Source organism: Pristis pectinata, chromosome 15, assembly GCF_009764475.1.
Source record: "Pristis pectinata isolate sPriPec2 chromosome 15, sPriPec2.1.pri, whole genome shotgun sequence".
Taxonomy (NCBI): domain Eukaryota; kingdom Metazoa; phylum Chordata; class Chondrichthyes; order Rhinopristiformes; family Pristidae; genus Pristis; species Pristis pectinata.
This window is the reverse complement of record NC_067419.1, coordinates 27,706,014-27,722,526: the sequence shown is the minus strand read 5'-3', so window position 1 is coordinate 27,722,526 and position 16,513 is coordinate 27,706,014. Positions and strand designations below refer to the sequence as shown.

General features: G+C 38.5%; 1 protein-coding gene across 3 annotated transcripts in view; it reads left to right on the top strand.

Moving 5' to 3' along the window:
- The window catches only part of LOC127578441 (transcription factor EC-like), a 102,852-nt gene that overhangs the window by 28,339 nt on the left and 58,000 nt on the right, over positions 1-16,513 (top strand). Inside the window, exon 1 of one of the 3 annotated variants that reach the window (XM_052030462.1) lies at positions 8,825-8,862. The exons of the other annotated variants lie outside the window; for them this stretch is intronic. The gene's annotated coding sequence lies outside the window, so the exon portion shown is untranslated. Of the gene's footprint in view, positions 1-8,824; positions 8,863-16,513 lie in introns of those variants that run through there. 3 annotated transcript variants of the gene reach the window in all.

The window sequence follows — 16,513 nt, the reverse complement described above, 5'->3', positions numbered from 1 at the left end:
AATGTTAATACTGAGAAGTAACACAATTTTGGTGCCATTATCAAGGGACAGGTACACAATGCAAACCCCTGTGGTTTCAGTTTAATAATGGCTAACCCTCCTTCTGTTAACAATATATCACTGCTTGAAAAGTAATATCATAATAAAAAACTATAATGCATTGCAGATTTTTATGAGTGTCACAAATTAATTAGTTTTGGACTTTTTAAACTGTCAAGGGTGAAAGAATGAAGGCTTTGGGTTAGAGCTCTGCACATTGGTATAGGCTTCAGAAGTATAAGTGCAGGGTATTAGTCAATGTACAGGCTGTCATAATTTTAATTCCAGCTTTCCTATGCTTTTAAAAATCCACCCAGAAGAAATAACTTGTATTTTTATGTTACACCTTTCACAAATTTTTGATGTCCCAAATTACTTTACAGTTACTGTAGTTCCTATGTAAATATATTAACTTTTGTAATGTAAGAAGGGAAAATTAAAATGATTCAAAATAATTACACATCTAAAATCATCTAAACAGTTTTAACACTTACAAAGGTGGACATTAAGAAAAAAAAGCTCAATTTATAAAGGAGATTCAGTTTATATATTTACTATATTCTCCATTAATGTAACATTACTATAGAAAGCTGACATATCCCAATATGATCATTTGATAATTGTAGTTGTATGTCTATTTGATTAGACCAATCAATAAAATTATATTTCCTATGGCAGATTTTTACGATGCCTAATTACAGTTAAATCTTTCAATGGGATTCTCAAAATGTGTTTATTTTAGATAGTAGTGGAGATAGTTTAATGTAAGGTGATTCTGAAATATGGGCACATCCTGCCCAGGCAGATCCTGGTCAGGCATGCAAGCCTGGGGTTTTGTGAGCAGCAAATTATTCCATCCCATTCAATGCTGTAAACTTGGCAAATTATATCAATATTTTCAGGATATATATATCAGGTCTTATATATCCGGATTTCAATAAATGGTCACAGGTGCATTTGATGAAGATAATCATCTAGAAATCTAAATAATGATCTAGAAATCTGGCTGTACTGTATAGCTTGTGGCTGTCAAGATGGCTGCTGCCTTTTACTTTTTATGCCTTGGATGCTATCTAGGTTGCTAAAAATTACATCAGCAATATAGTTGGATTTGCAGGGAGACATTGTATCTTGGAGGTCAGCATGGCTCTCTATCATTAGGGAAAACTAATATCTCCTGGATAAGAGTGGCACGAGATATTTTTCACATGATAGGCTAACCCAAGATCCAAGGTGCAGAATATACTCACATTTTCTTCCACACACATAATCATCACTCAGATCTAGTGTGAATGAGGAGCTCAATATAAGTAGTATTAATAAAAAATTAATATTGAAAAATGAGTGGGAATGTAAGACAATACATTTCCGTGAGCTGATGCTCTGCATCCTACAGTTTTGAAGGAAGTGGCTATGAAGATAAACAATGCACCAGTTGGCATCTTCTAAAATTTCACAGATTTCAGAATGATTCCCACAGATTGGAAGGTAGTAAGTGTAACCCTACTTTCTAAAAAAAAGACAGAGAGAAACCTGGAACCTCAGAACAGTTCACAGATGTTACCTTGGAACATTAGTAGTGGTGAAGTTGGTGGAATCTTTTATGAAGCAAGTCATAACAGAACACTTAGAAAATAATAATAGGATTGTACAAAGCCAACATTAATTTATGAAAGGGAATTCACAATTGAAAAATCTCTTAATTTTTTTTTAAGGTTGGACCTAACAGAATAGATAAGGGTGAATCAGTTCATGTGGTTTATTTGGACTATCAGATGCCTTTGATAAAGTGCTACACAAAGATTACTAAACAATATTATATTGCATGTATCGGGAGTAAAGTATTGGTGTGACTTAAGGACAGAAAATGAGAATAGCAATACATGGATAACTTTTGGATTATGACGTTGTCTAGTGGTATACCATAGGATGCAGAGTTAGGACCTCGGCTCTTTGGAAGTTGTATCAATGATCTTGAGGAGGAGAGGTCAAGGGAAAATAAAAATGATGAAGTGAGAAAGATGATGATGTGCAGGATGTCCATGCACACAAATCACTGAAGTTAACATGCACACATAGTAAGTAGTTAGGAAGACAAATTGTATGTTGGCTTTTATTGCAAGAGGATTGAGTTCAAAGATCGAGATGTCTTGGTCCAAATATATAGAGCCTTGAATATACTGTATGTGGAATTTTGAGTACCTGTTTGGTCAACGTACATAAAGAAGGATATACCTGCAATTGAAGGAATGAAGTGAAGTTTCACTAGGTTGATCCCTGGGAAAGGGTTTGTCAAATTGCCATATGAGGAAAAACTAATAAGACCAGGCCTATACTCTCTTAAGCTTAGAAGAATAAGGAGTGAACTAATTGAAGTGCACAAATTTCTTAAGGGGCATGAGGGAGCTGATGCAAAGTTAATGTTTCTCCTGTCTAGGATGCCTAGAATCAGGAATGACAGTCTCAAAATAAGGGATCAGTTATTCATGACAGAGATGACAAAGAACTTCTTCACTTGAAGGGTTATCTTCAACTAGAGTGACACTGGCTGCAACTCTTCTGATTAAAAGGATTAAATAGCACAAGTGTTTACAAGGATAGACTTACACTGACTATCATGTATTCTAGAGACAGCTGTAAAACCGATAGCATTGACTTCATATTTCATCTCTTAACGTAGAATTAGAGTTAACTCCTAATCCAGTGATTTTGGGAGCCACTATTAAATCAATGACTGGACATTAAGATGAAATAACAAATTCCAGGGACAGATAAAGGGCAAAAATAGATTTGGCTGGAGATATAAAATACTGCCAGGTGTTGTTATTTAAATGTACATAAAATTGAATTAATCACTATCTGCTCACAGATCTGCTTATCACAAAGCAAATGTGGGCCGATTTTTATACTCCACATCTGTACCACAAGAGCAATGTATTTTCAGAAAGCAAGAGAGGCCAAATTGGATAGCTCAGAAATGGGTGCAGGGTTGGGAATGGTCTAGTCATCAGTGCCCACTTGACCCACTGCAGACAGTACTCCAAACTTGTGCTTCTTGCCCATTATAATGATCCCAGCGATGAGCCAGCACTAACCAAGCTTTGGCTTACCCTTCTGACTCAGCAGGGAGCTCGGTTTCATGAGTGGTTGTCACTAGATCCAGCTAGCCTACACTGCTGAAAGCCAACCTGCACCTCTTAAAAGGAGGTGTGTTGTAGCTGCAGCAGATGGTAGAGGTAATTGTGGAGGTTATTCCAAACTTCCAAAAGACTAATGGTACAGCATGGGAGAGGGTGAGCTCCATGATTTGTTTTGGTAGGGGAGGTGCACAGATGTCCTCCAAGGGTAAAACACCTCTAAAGAAGTGTTAGAAGAATAGAACTGTGCAGGTGAAGCCCAAAGGTGCAGCGTTATCAGATGTTCAGTGACCTTACAAGCAAGATCAAGGTCAATGAATACATCTTCATCACTTGTCTCACATTCTACTCAATGTACCATACTCCTGTGACTCACCAATCAACAATGTCCATCAAGTAATTAGATCTTGTACCTAATGGTCAAACATTTTATTGCACACTCCCACACTTAACACTGCTGCAAGTGTCACATCCACAGCTTGTATGACATAAATCCCCAACTCTTGCAGTACAAGGTGATATGTAATTGGAGATAAAAGCAGCTAACTAGGGGGATAGGTATGTCACCACACTGGAGAAGAGAATGCTGACCATTACTGGAGCAGACATTACCGAGTCTATCACCTGTGCTGTGGCTGAAAGCATTGAAGTTGACATACTCCATACAATCTTCCTGCTTACTTCCTCACCATCCCACAATCTCTACAGATTTATAAACTGCAGGTTATGTAACCATGTAACTTTACCTCGCCTGACCAATGAAAACCTCATTCCTATGCATCTCCTGTAATGGGGTTAAATGAAAAAAGGTGGGCATCAACTACTTTCATGCTGCTTGTTGATTCATTTCTACTGAACATTGCTTTGATGTGACTAATGATAGGTGCTTCCAGAATTCTGTAAAGTCTGCAGGAAGTGAGGTGTCCAGAGTTGAGAAGTTGCCTTGACTTCAGAGCTTTGCTAATGACAAGTTATTTCCAAGAATTTGTGTTCACGTAAACATCCCCTGGGAATCGAGCACAACATGGAAGAATGAATAGAGGGGGAGTAGAGAAAGATAAACTGCTTGATGAGGAAGGGGAAAAGGGTTCTCAACAAAAACTCCTATCCATGACTGTACATTTTCCCATGCCCACACAGTGAGGAACAATACATGAGGTGGATATGATTTACTGTAAGGTGGATGTAATTCCCCGTGGAGGTCCTGATTCATGTAGGTTATCTGCTGCACACATTATTTCAACCACTGTGTCACCTGAGAACATTTTGTCAGTGGCTATGTAGTTAACTATTGCCATCAACTAGTACATGCCAAGCTCTTTCTAGTTTGAATAATGGAGGTTGCAGACATTTTGTGTTCCAAGAGAGGCAAATGTGTCTCATTCTCCTATGCAAGGTAGAAGCTGGTCGAGCACTCACTCACTAAGATTAAAGCTTCCTTATGAACTGAATTTGTGTAGCTTTGAGGTTGCTGCATGTCATCTTGGGGATGTACTGCAGAAGGGATCTGCACTGAGATGTGATCACACTGCATGTCATGTCAGTCAATTCCTGGTATCCAGACAGCAGTCATGATGCACTTAATTTACGATCAATACTTGAGCCTCTATAAGGTCACCACAAGTTGACAAGGGCTATCCTGTGTAGACCACCCCTGATTCAATGTGCAACAAATGAACCTGGTGGACTTAATCCTGAAAACAAAAGCCATGCTTCAATGCAGTATGACACAGAGCAGACCAATGCACAAAGATTAGGCTGCCTTGAGCAATGTGTTCAGCACTTGTTAGTGCTGGTCTTGAGATTCGTGATGGTCTTTTGTAGGCTTTTCAATCTCTTTCAGTCCAGTCTCATGGTGAATGATGAGCAGTGGAAGAGGTTGCATAGCTATCCCAACTGATTGGACTATGATACAATGAGAAAGTCACATGACCACCATCTGTCACTAGCTATAGCACACAACTTCCATAATGCAAATAGAACTGCAACAATCCAGCCATGCCAGTTCTATCCATCCAACCAGCCATTTCATCCATCCAGCCCAACTAGCATTTAAACATCAGCTAATTCCCCTTTGGCATTCCCTGAGCATATTTCTTTCTTGTGCTTTTGCCTACCTTTGTGCAAAGCTGCAGTCTTCCCTGTGACTGCTGGAGCCTTGTGATGGAGGATATGGCAGATAGTCTTGAAGATTAATCTTGCAGAACTCTTGACTGATAACATCCAGTTGCAACCTCTCACCATGAGTGATTCTGAGCTAACTGTTTGGCAACATGAAGCCCACTGGTGGAGTGGCACTCAGAGTGGACAGCAAATTCTGCCCCTCCAAAGCCACTGTCACTCCCTTGAAGTGGTTCCTCAAAAATCCTTGTAATCTGTTGAAGGAAAAGTTGCTAGAATACTATGACATGCTATCTGGGTCCTTGTATCAAGAACCACAACAAAGATACTATGAATCAATGAAGTCCTTTCTAAAGAATTCCACTACCGCTGGGTAAAGGGTTAAAGCTATACTAATGGCAGAATTTGAAATTTCAACTTAATTATCTTAATCACTGACTTCAACAAAGTTTACTTTTTCCATAATACCATTCCAGCAAATAGACCTTCAAGAGGTCAGCACATCTCCAGTAATGGTGTATTGGACCATTATTGATTTAATCTGCATTAAGTCTTCTGTCTGAGTAGTTGCCTGCTGTGATGAAAGAATAGTGCCACATTAGATTAGTTGATTTTAGTACTGATTGCCAAAACATTCTTTCACTCCACACCTATCAGTATAGAGTTGTTAGTGTTTACTTGATTAGACACATACAGAGATCTGTGCTTCAAAGCATCTTGTGCCCTGTACCAGCAGAATATTATTCTCACATCTAATGTGTCTGAGTGCTTAGTGAGTGATCTTTTGCTGGTGTAAGACACAAGAATTCTTCCTAGTCTTTGAAGCATATGCCTCAGTATAGTGTATTTTGGTATAGGAAGAGCTTTCGTAGTAACTGCTGTTAATATGAGTAATATTAAAGGAGAATACACTCTTTATTTAAAATAGTCAGCACAGTAAGAATGGTTGAGAAGGAGTCTCTCAAAAATATTAACAGTTAATATCATTTTCTGTGCATTAAACAATCCAAATTTAAAAAAATTGACAAATTGTTCATAAGCATTACCATTTAACATGAAGTGCAAAATGGTAAGGTTATTACTAACATATTTTAGATCTAAGCCTTCAACATATTTAGGAAAGGTTTAAAACACAGATTACAGTACAGCAGAGGATTAAGATAGTAATTAAATGCCTAACTAAACTAATCCCTTCTGCCTACACATGATCCATAGCCCTTTATTCTCTGCACATTCACGGGCCTATCTCAGGGCTTCAAACACCTCTATTGTATCTGCCTCCACCACCACCCCTGGCAGCACATTCCAGGCATCCACCACTCTCTGTCTAAAAAATGTGCTCTGCACATCTCCTTTTAACTTTCCCCCTTTCACCTTAAATACACGCCCTCTAATATTAGACTTCTTGACCCTGGGAAAAAGATACCGCTTCTCTATCTATGCCTCTCATAATTTTATAAACTTCTATCTGGTCTCTCATCAGCCTCCACCACTCCAGAGAAAACAACCCTAGTTTATACAACCTTTCCTTATAGCACATGCCCTCTAATCCAGGCAGCATCCTGGTAAACCTCTTTTGAACCCCCTCCATAGCCTTCACATCCTTCCTATAATGGGGCGACCAGAATTAAATGCAGTACTCCAGATGGAGCCTAACCAGCATTTTATAAAGCTGCAACAGAAGTTCCTGACTCTTGAACTCAATGCCTTGACTAATAAAGGTAAGCATGCCACACGTCTTCTTATACCACCCTATCGACTTGTCCGACCACTTTCAGGGAGCTATGGACTTGGACCCCATGATCTCTTGGTATATCAATGCTGTTAAGGGTCCTCTCATTAACTGTGTGCTTTCCTTTTAATCTGCCAAAGTGCAAAACCTTACACTGCCTGGAATAAACACCATCTGCCATTTCTCTCCAACTGATCTATATCCTGCTGTATCCTTTGGCAACCTTCTACACTATCCACCATGCTGCTGATCTCTGTGTCAGCAAGCTTACCACCCCACCTATCCACATTTCCATCCAAGTCATTTATATATATCACAAACAGCAGAGGTCCCAGTACGGATCCCTGCGGAACACCACAAGTCACAGACTTCCAACCAGAATAAGACCCATCGAACACTACCCTCTGTCTTCTCTGGAAACGCCACTTCTGAATCCAAATGGCCAAGTATTCGTGCATTCCATGCATCTTAATCTTTTGGATGAACCTACCATGAGGGACCTTGTTGAATGCCTTATTAAAATCCATGTAGACAACATCCACTGCTCTCTTCTCATCAATCACCTTGGTCACCAATCAAGTTAGTGAGAGACGACCTGCCCGCATAAAGCCATGCTGACTGTCCCTAATTAGGCCATGCTTTTCCAAAGAGACACTGGCCTATAATTTCCAGGATTATTGCTATTTCCCTTCTTGAATATAGGAAAAACATTAGCTGCTCACCAATCCTCTGGGACTACCTGTGACTAGAGAGGACACAAAGATTTTTGTCAAGGCCACAGCAATATCATCTCTTGCCTTTCCCAATAACCTGGATTGTATCGCATCAGGCCCTGGGGACTTATCAACCTTAATGTTCTTCAAGAATCCCAACACCACCCCTTTCTTTATCTCAAAATGCCCTAGCATATTATCATGCTCCACACTGATCTCCCTGTCCTCCATGTCCTTGTCCTTGATGAATACCAGTGCAAAGTACTTATTTAGGACCTCAACTACATTCTCCACTTGCAAGCACATGTTCCCTCCTTTATCCTTGAGTAGTCCAATCCTCTCCCCAGTTAACCTCTTGCTGTTGATATATGTATAGAATACCTTGGGATTCTCCTTAATCCTACTTGCCAAGGACTTTTCATGGCCCCTCCTGGCTCTCCCAATTCTTTCTTGAGTTCTTTTCCAGCTTCTTTATATTCCTCATGGACCCTGTTCAATTTTAGCTTCCTAAATCTTATACATCCTTCCTCGTCCTTCTTGTCTAAATTCATAACCTCTCTTATCATTCGAGGTTCCCTTAACTTGCCATCTTTGTCCTTCCTTCTTACTGTAACATATTGGTCCTGTACTCTGTGCAGTTGGTCTTTAAACAATCTCGACCTGTCAGATGTGGACTTACCCAAAAAACAGCTGTTCCATTTAACTATCCTGTCTAATACTGTCATAATTTGCCCTGCCCCAATTTAATACTTTCCTGCAAGGTGCATTCTTATCTGTATTCACAGCTATCTTAAAATTTAAGGAGTTGTTTCTTGCTCACAATTTATTTTTTAACTTCTTTATTTCCGTCCCTAGTCATAACATTCAGCACAATGACATAATTGCGCTGATTGCACAAGGGTCAGACTAATGATTTCAGCACTTTTAACAAGCAAAAGCTCTACAATTCTTGATAGTGCAAACTGTAAACAAGTAGTTTGGGAGGATGTATCTTCCTCCAGTTTTTTAATTGCTTTGGTAGCCATACTTGTAAGAAAAATAATCACAGGGTGATTATTTTTAGGGCTTGAAAAACTAAGGACCTTTGTACCGGCCCTATTGCTATTGCCTATGATTTCAGGTAGGAATTTTCAGTGAAGTGACTTCGTGCCTTTAGTCAGGACAGTGTTTTATATCTTGTTATGAAATGCTGTGATGGAGTGTATTGAATTCCTGTGTGTTTTTTGGCTGCTGTTTTATTCACATTTTTTGACTATTTCTGACCTAGCAATGAATATCTGTGTATGTACTCTGGTGGGTTAGTGAAAAACCAGTGTTGGTGGTTGGTGAGAAGGGGTAGGGTTTACTCTCTGGCTCAGTATTAGATTTGGTCTATGGTTCCTATAATGCACAAAATAATATCTTCCATCAGTTATTTAATCTCTATCTTATTAGTCTTAATTTTGGAGCTGATGTCCCTGCAGAAGTAACTGGAACAACAGTATTGCTGGGCTAATATCTGTGCTTATTATTCATTTACACTTTTAATTTCCAGCTCTGAAAGTACATTCAACAATGTTTATTTCTCATATGTAGAGGAGGAGGAAATTGATGTTCAAAGTTATATTGAAAACATAACTTCTGTATCCTCCAGCTTTAAGTTCATGACTAAGGGAGAGAAGTTCTGTTTCTGTTCTTTCTTGCCCTAATAATGTGTGATTATATCAGTTTTCATCTCACTTTTAGCTTACGATTCATTAACTAGGCAAGGGAAATGACAGCAATGAAATAGCATGCATCCTCATTAAGATTGTTGTACGTATCTGTTACCACTATGAGCTGACATATTGTGAAGTCAGTCATTTTATTACATCTTTGTTGGTTAGTGTAAAATTGTATCAGGTCACACTTGATTGAATTTTGCAATTAACATTACAATCATGACTGCCAGCATTTACTGAATTCCACATAAAATTTAGTTATAATCACATAATTGGTTATTTTAATTATGGAGCAAAGACATTCTTCAATTAGTAAGGCTGACCAGGAATTATATAGATGAGCCTTTCAAGCTTTAATCTTATTTACAAATTCCTGCTCCTGTAATTATAAATAACTCCACTGTACCAGTAGTTTACCTTGATAAATTGTTATTTAAAAGTTGCCAAAGTATTAGAGTTTCAAGTGCATGATAGAGGGTTTGCTTTAATTTGTGATCTAAAAAGTGACAGTATTCAATTTTTAATATAATTGGAAAATTATATGATTTTTAATAGATCAATTATTTGCTGCAGTTAGGTTGTTTATGTAGGTGGTCACAGGTTGGAAACCTAAGTGTATTTAGGTTCTAGTGCAATTTATTTATCCCTGTACAGTGAGGGGTTAGTTGCTGTTCATCTACGTGGGTTTGATCCTTTGCTCCACATGTTCAAATTAAGGCTACTCAAATTTCAGGTGGCTCGTATCTGAAATTATAATATCTTTGGATGTTTCTTATAAATGTCTTTCTTGCTCAGACTTGCAACTGATCTTTGGCCCTTTTCTGTACTCTCAGTACTTCCACTTAAAATTTAAGAATATACATTATCTTTCCAAGAGATTGAGAAAGCAAGTTTAATTTAGATGCTTTTACTTATTGTAAAGTATGAAGTGTCTGTTGATCTTGTTATTTAAACCTTCACGTTCCTGTCTTGTGTGTAAATACCATGAAGAAAATCTTTTTTTAGTTAAAGAATAGACAAGACTACTTTGACATCTGATCCCAGCTCTGCCTTTTCTGTGGCAGGTCTTATGATCTGAGTGCTTCAGATACATTAGCTGTCAGTCAACACCCAGCATAAAACGCTCATCTTTTCAAATGTGTACAAAGCAGACTGTCTGGAACTTACATCCTCATGGTGAATTTACAAGGACATCCAATGTTTTGGAAATACTTCCTTAACAGGAATGCTTGGTGTACTTGAAGTTTTGTTTTAAGTCTTGCAGTAAAGGATTGCTGTTCACTGTCTTTACTCATCATATTTTTGTCCAGTACATTTGGGTTACAAATTTGTTATAGATTTAGATTTGCCATCCTGTGTTCATTGGGGCCAGTTGGTTTCCTGAGCAGCACTTCTTCCTGAAGAATTCACTTTTGTGGAGGTTGATTCACAATGTGTAACATCTACTTGTTGGATATCCCAGGCACATTTAAAGAACATTCCTTTGTTGACTTGAATTGATATTTGTGTTTTTCATATATATTTTCTTTAATTTCTGCATGTTAAGCAATTGGTGAGATGATACTTGGTATGAACTGTTAAGCTGCTTTATTTCAGAGCATGTGAACATACAGAGAAAAATATTTATTTTCCTGGTATTCCTGTAATAATTGAAGTCAATAGAAACTCAGGTATAAAATTCTCCACTGCCTGGAGTTATACCTACCTATAGCATTAGATTTTTGATGGTTTGGTGGGAGATTTTTATGATTATTAGAAGCTCATCATCTCAAATCTTGGTAATTGCTGGCTAAGACAGCATGCTAGTTCAGCTGCTTCATTAAGAACCTTTCCCCCATATTGTTAGTAAGGGGTTTTACTGATAATTATTCAGTATTCATGATCATACTTCCTAACATAGGAAATTGATTCACGACCACGTCCATCAAAACCTGCCTAATACCCAGGCTTGACCAAATAATTGTCAAATTACATTTTGCCTCACGGAAGTTCAGGCAACTTCTCCAACAAATGAGAATCTGAGCACTTTGACACTGAATGGGATTTCCAATATTAAATTCCCTACCATCTATATTCGGGGTGTTGCCATGAACCTGGAACTCAACTGGACAGACTCAAGGAATGAAAATTCACAGCTTTGGTATCCACCAGTAGGAGGAATTTTGGCACTTCCGCTGCCAGGCAGAACAGCTAATGGTAAAAGGCCACGGCCAGGGATTGGTAAAGACCACTGTTTGGTGGATGTCTGTGTCTGTTTCTGTGTCTGTGTGGGGTTGATATCTGGTATGGATTAGCCTTTTGTGGGGGAAAAGAGGGATTGCATCAGTGGCAAGCAATCAAGGGGGAGGCTCAGGGAAGAGAATGGGTGGGTGATGTGAGTGGGATCATTGGAACCAGGCAATTAGGGTGGACGGTCAGGAAAAGATCAAGGTTTGGTCAGTGTTTTCAGAGGCTAGCAGTCAGAAGTGCGAAACGTTTGTAGGTGTTTCTGTGGGATGGTGATTTCATTGCAGTACAGAAATTGTGATTGGCATAGAAATAGGAAGAACACCACTGCTCCTCCTGGTGCACAAGAAGTGCTGAAGAGACACTTCCCTGCTTCCTCCAGTCTGTTGTGATTGGAGTTGTGGGAAACTTAGTCAGCAGTACATTTAAATCAGGCTCTGAACTGCATTATGGGACCCTGATTTTAATGTTGTAAGAAGACTGTCCCCACTCAAGAATGAGAGCAACACACCATGCAACTCACCAAGCAAAAACAGTGTTAGGTTCATGTGCATTCTTCCTTCCAGATTGATTTTGTTTGTGGTTTTCTGTGCGTGTGCGTGTGCGTGTGTGCGCACGTTTGAGAGAACATTGACCTCAATGATATTGTCTTCAAAATTGGAACTTCTTTTCTGAGATGTTAGACATACATCTAGTCCATGGAGATCTTCCATGATTTACTATTCGCAAAATGTCCCGAGTATAGATCATTTGTTTAAAACTGAGATTGAATCATGATCTAAAGGAGTCATGGTGGGCGGTAAAAATGGCAAATATCCTCAACTCATGAGGATTATTTAAACTAGCGAACATTGTAAACCATTTTCTTTATTTGATAATTTTTTCATCTTTCAATGATAAACTAAATCTTTTTTTAACTAATTAGTATTAATTTTTAACATGGTACTGGAAGAATATCAGGGTACATTTACATTAAGTTTGCTATTGGTGTAAAGAGTTTGTGCAATAGTTTACCTGTGCATGGGCCATGGGCTGATCTGACTGGTGTCATTGTGAATCCAGAACAACTTTGCACTGATGCTCCAGTTGTAGTGCAAATGCATCCAAAGTGACTTTATCTAAAGCCTGTCTTTCCTGACACTTATTCAAGGGGGACTGAAGGGGAATTGTGTATGCTAAAAGTGATGAGTTATATTCTTCAGGTTATTCATACTTACAGAATGATGTCTTATAAACCAATTCCCACTACATTGCATTCCATGATAATTAGCACATAAAATGGAATTGTAACTCCAGGCAACATTTAACAGAAACTAACAGTAGTTCAACATCAGGACAGCTTTCATTAACAAACAGCTCTGAGCACCTTAAACCAAGGAACTCTTCTCAATAATTTCTTTTAAAATCAATTTTATTAGTTTGGTTCAACTACTTTATAACACTTTAAGCCTTCTTCAATTCAAAGACTGTGGTGTAAGCAACCAATTTATTTTAAATTGAAGGATTCACAGTCTTTTATTACAAAGTTTACTTCATAATAATAAAATGCTAAAGTCTAAATGTCCTCCCACCAAGCAGTGTGTTTCTCATATTCCATACAAAATAGACAGAGGACATTTGGCCTATTGAGTCTGTGCCAACTCCGAGAGCAATCCCCTAATTACTTCCTTGTAACCCCTCTCTCTCCCATGCACATCAACTCCTCCTCACATTCCTTGATTCTCCTGCCACTTACCTTTTCTAATCTACAGTGGCCAATTTACCTACCAACCAGCATGTCTTTGGGATGTGTGATGAAACCATAGTATGCGGGGTAAGCCCATTCAGTTACAGGGAGGATGTGCAAACTCCACACAGATAACACTGGAAGTCTCCTGAATAACATGCACCTGAGTTTCCTGCATCTAGTTCAGAATTCTTTCAATGTGAAAGGTAAGTCTATGCTAAATTTGACAGCCTATGACTCAGAATAGTGACTGCTTGGCTATACGACATATGAAGAAATGCCTATATGTTTGAAGCCTTTTGCTTCATTTAGAGTGGCCTGTTTATCCCCCACCCTTCCATTTCTAACATAGCTACTCCACCTCTGCAATTACTCTGGCTTCTGTTCTTCAACCAGATGTCATGCAGAATAAGAGGCAGCTCATCAATATCAGGACACTTGGCCTCATCAGTCTGGCGTAGAAACCATTGCCTTATCATCCAACAGGATGCCCAAACTTCTAGATGTACTATTCAGTCCTCCTCATGGTAGAAGAAAATGAAAATCAAGAAACAGTAGAAGCTGAAAATTCTGTTATAAAAACAGAAAATGCTGGAAACACTCAGCAGGTCAGGTAGCAGCTGTGAAAAGAGAAACAGAGTTAATGTTCCAGATCAAAAACTCTTCATTCTCATTGTAGCTTGTTCTTTGGCATAGTAGTATAACTAAACTACAAACCATATTACCATGCACGGTACAGAACATTAATCATTTTGCCATCAACAGTTGTTAGGTTTGGAAGAATATTACACAATCCATGATAGCAACATATAGATTTGGTATTTTAGTTCATAATAACAAAATATTTAAATCTCACTTAATATAATATGGATCTTGAGTACTGCAATAATATCTATACCATAAATGTTAAAAATTCTGTATAGATTATTGAAATGAATACAAATATAGTGAAAGGAAGGAATATTGTTGTTGAAGAGCCCCCTTGGATTGGATGCAACAACCCTTTATTCAATCTCAAAACAAGTGTACATGCAGGGGAGATCAGGTGGGAGAATCTCCCAAGGATCAAAATGCATTGTGGTTTGTATACATTGGATTCCATGTTAAGGTATGACAGGTGACTGACAGCCTGTCAGATGAGATCATGACCATTTTTAGTGAAGTGTATCTCTCAGGTCTAAGTGTGTATTTAAATTAACTCACCTCTTTGCCCCATATGTCTCAATGTGGTTACTATGTTCTGTGTATCTCTGGCCAAATATCCTAGAAGGACTCATGGTCTTGTCAGATTTGCTATCTGTCCCAGCACTGAACAAATATACATGTAGATACACTTCAATATAACCAGTTTGGGTACAGTGAATACTGTAATTAGTTTTGAGATCTCCTTATATTAAGTAACTGCCATGTATAAACAATACTGTGTTGGCGTTTGTTGCGATATCTAATTATGTCAGGCAGGTGTAGTCTATATAATCATAGCACAGTTGCCGTTCTTATCAATAACAGTCTTCATTGACACAGGTATGTCCTGTAATTTTAATTTCCAATGCCAATAAAAAATTGGGGGCACTCTAACATGATACAATAGAAATCAGCTGAAGATTGTGTTAGATTATTATCAATGGTTCCTATCAACTTTGCACTCTTACAATCTCACTCTGCTCCCTGAGAAGGGATGATCCAAAAACTGACAGTTTTTGAACAAAACAGTTGTGTTTAAGTTGTTCAGGTCAAAAACTCTTCATTCTCATGTAAGTTTGTTCTTTTGCACAGTAATATAACTAATTTACAAACCATAATCCATAGTGCAGGGCATTAATCATCTGAAGCCATTGATGGTTGCCGGGTTTGGAAGAATATTATACAATAGCAATGTATAGATTTGGAATTTTAGTTCATAATAGCAAAACAACCTAAAAATTAAATGCCTTTAATATAGATTTCAGATCATAGGGTTATACAGCACGGAAAATGCACTGTGGCTCAGCAAGTCTGCACCAACTATCAGACACCCATTTACCCACCCACCCGGGACATTCTCTCTTCTCTCCTCTTCCATCGGGTAGAAGATACAGGTGCCTGAGGGCACATACCACCGGACTTAAGGACAGCTTCTACCCCACTGTGATAAGACTATTGAACGGTTCCCTTATACAATGAGATGGACAATGAGCTCACGGTGACCTTGCACCTTATTGCACTGCACTTTCTCTGTAGCTGTGACACTTTACTCTATACTGTTACTGTTTTTACCTGTACTACATCAACACACTTTGTACTAACTCAATGTACCTGCACTGTGTAATGAATTGACCTGTATGATCAGTTTGTAAGACAAGCTTTTCACTGTACCTCGGTACAAGTGACAATAATAAACCAATACCAATACCAATACACTGATCCCATTTTGTTCTTCCCACCTTCCCATTGACTACCCACAGATTCTACTACTCCTCTGCACTCTAGGGGCAATTTACAGTGGCCAGTTAACCTACCAACCTGCGCGTCTTTGGGATGTGGTAGGAAACTGGAGCACCCAGAGGAAACCTATGAGGTCACGGGGAGAACAAGCAAACTCCACACAGACAGCACCAAAGGTCGGGATTGAACCTGAGTCACTGGAGCTGTGAGGCAGCAGCTCTAGTAGCTGTACCATAGTGCAAAATTAATTTGCATTTCTCATGCTGTATTCCATTTCTTTTTCCCATATGAATTTCTTGAAAAAATTGGATGCATTGCAAAACTGAAGTTGAAAAACATGCCAATTGCCGATTACTTTATGAATGTAGATTAAAAAGCAATCAAATTGCAAAAAATAGAGGAGATCCTAAAGTGTCTTAACTCTATTGAGGCTTCTGTGGTAATGAGTTACACTAATGTCAGTCATGGCTCAAGAAGTGGCATCCAGTAGGTTGTGGTTTCAAGTCTCACAGTAGAGATTTGAATACAAACACCTAGGCTGGCAATTGGTGCAGTTCTGAGGGATTGCTGCCTGGTGATAGGTGCTATCTTTACAATAGGGCTTTAGTGAAGATCTTGATTATGTCTTCGAGAGGATGTTAAAAATCCTGTGATACTATTTTAAAGAAAGCGAAGGAACTAGATTCAATATGTTG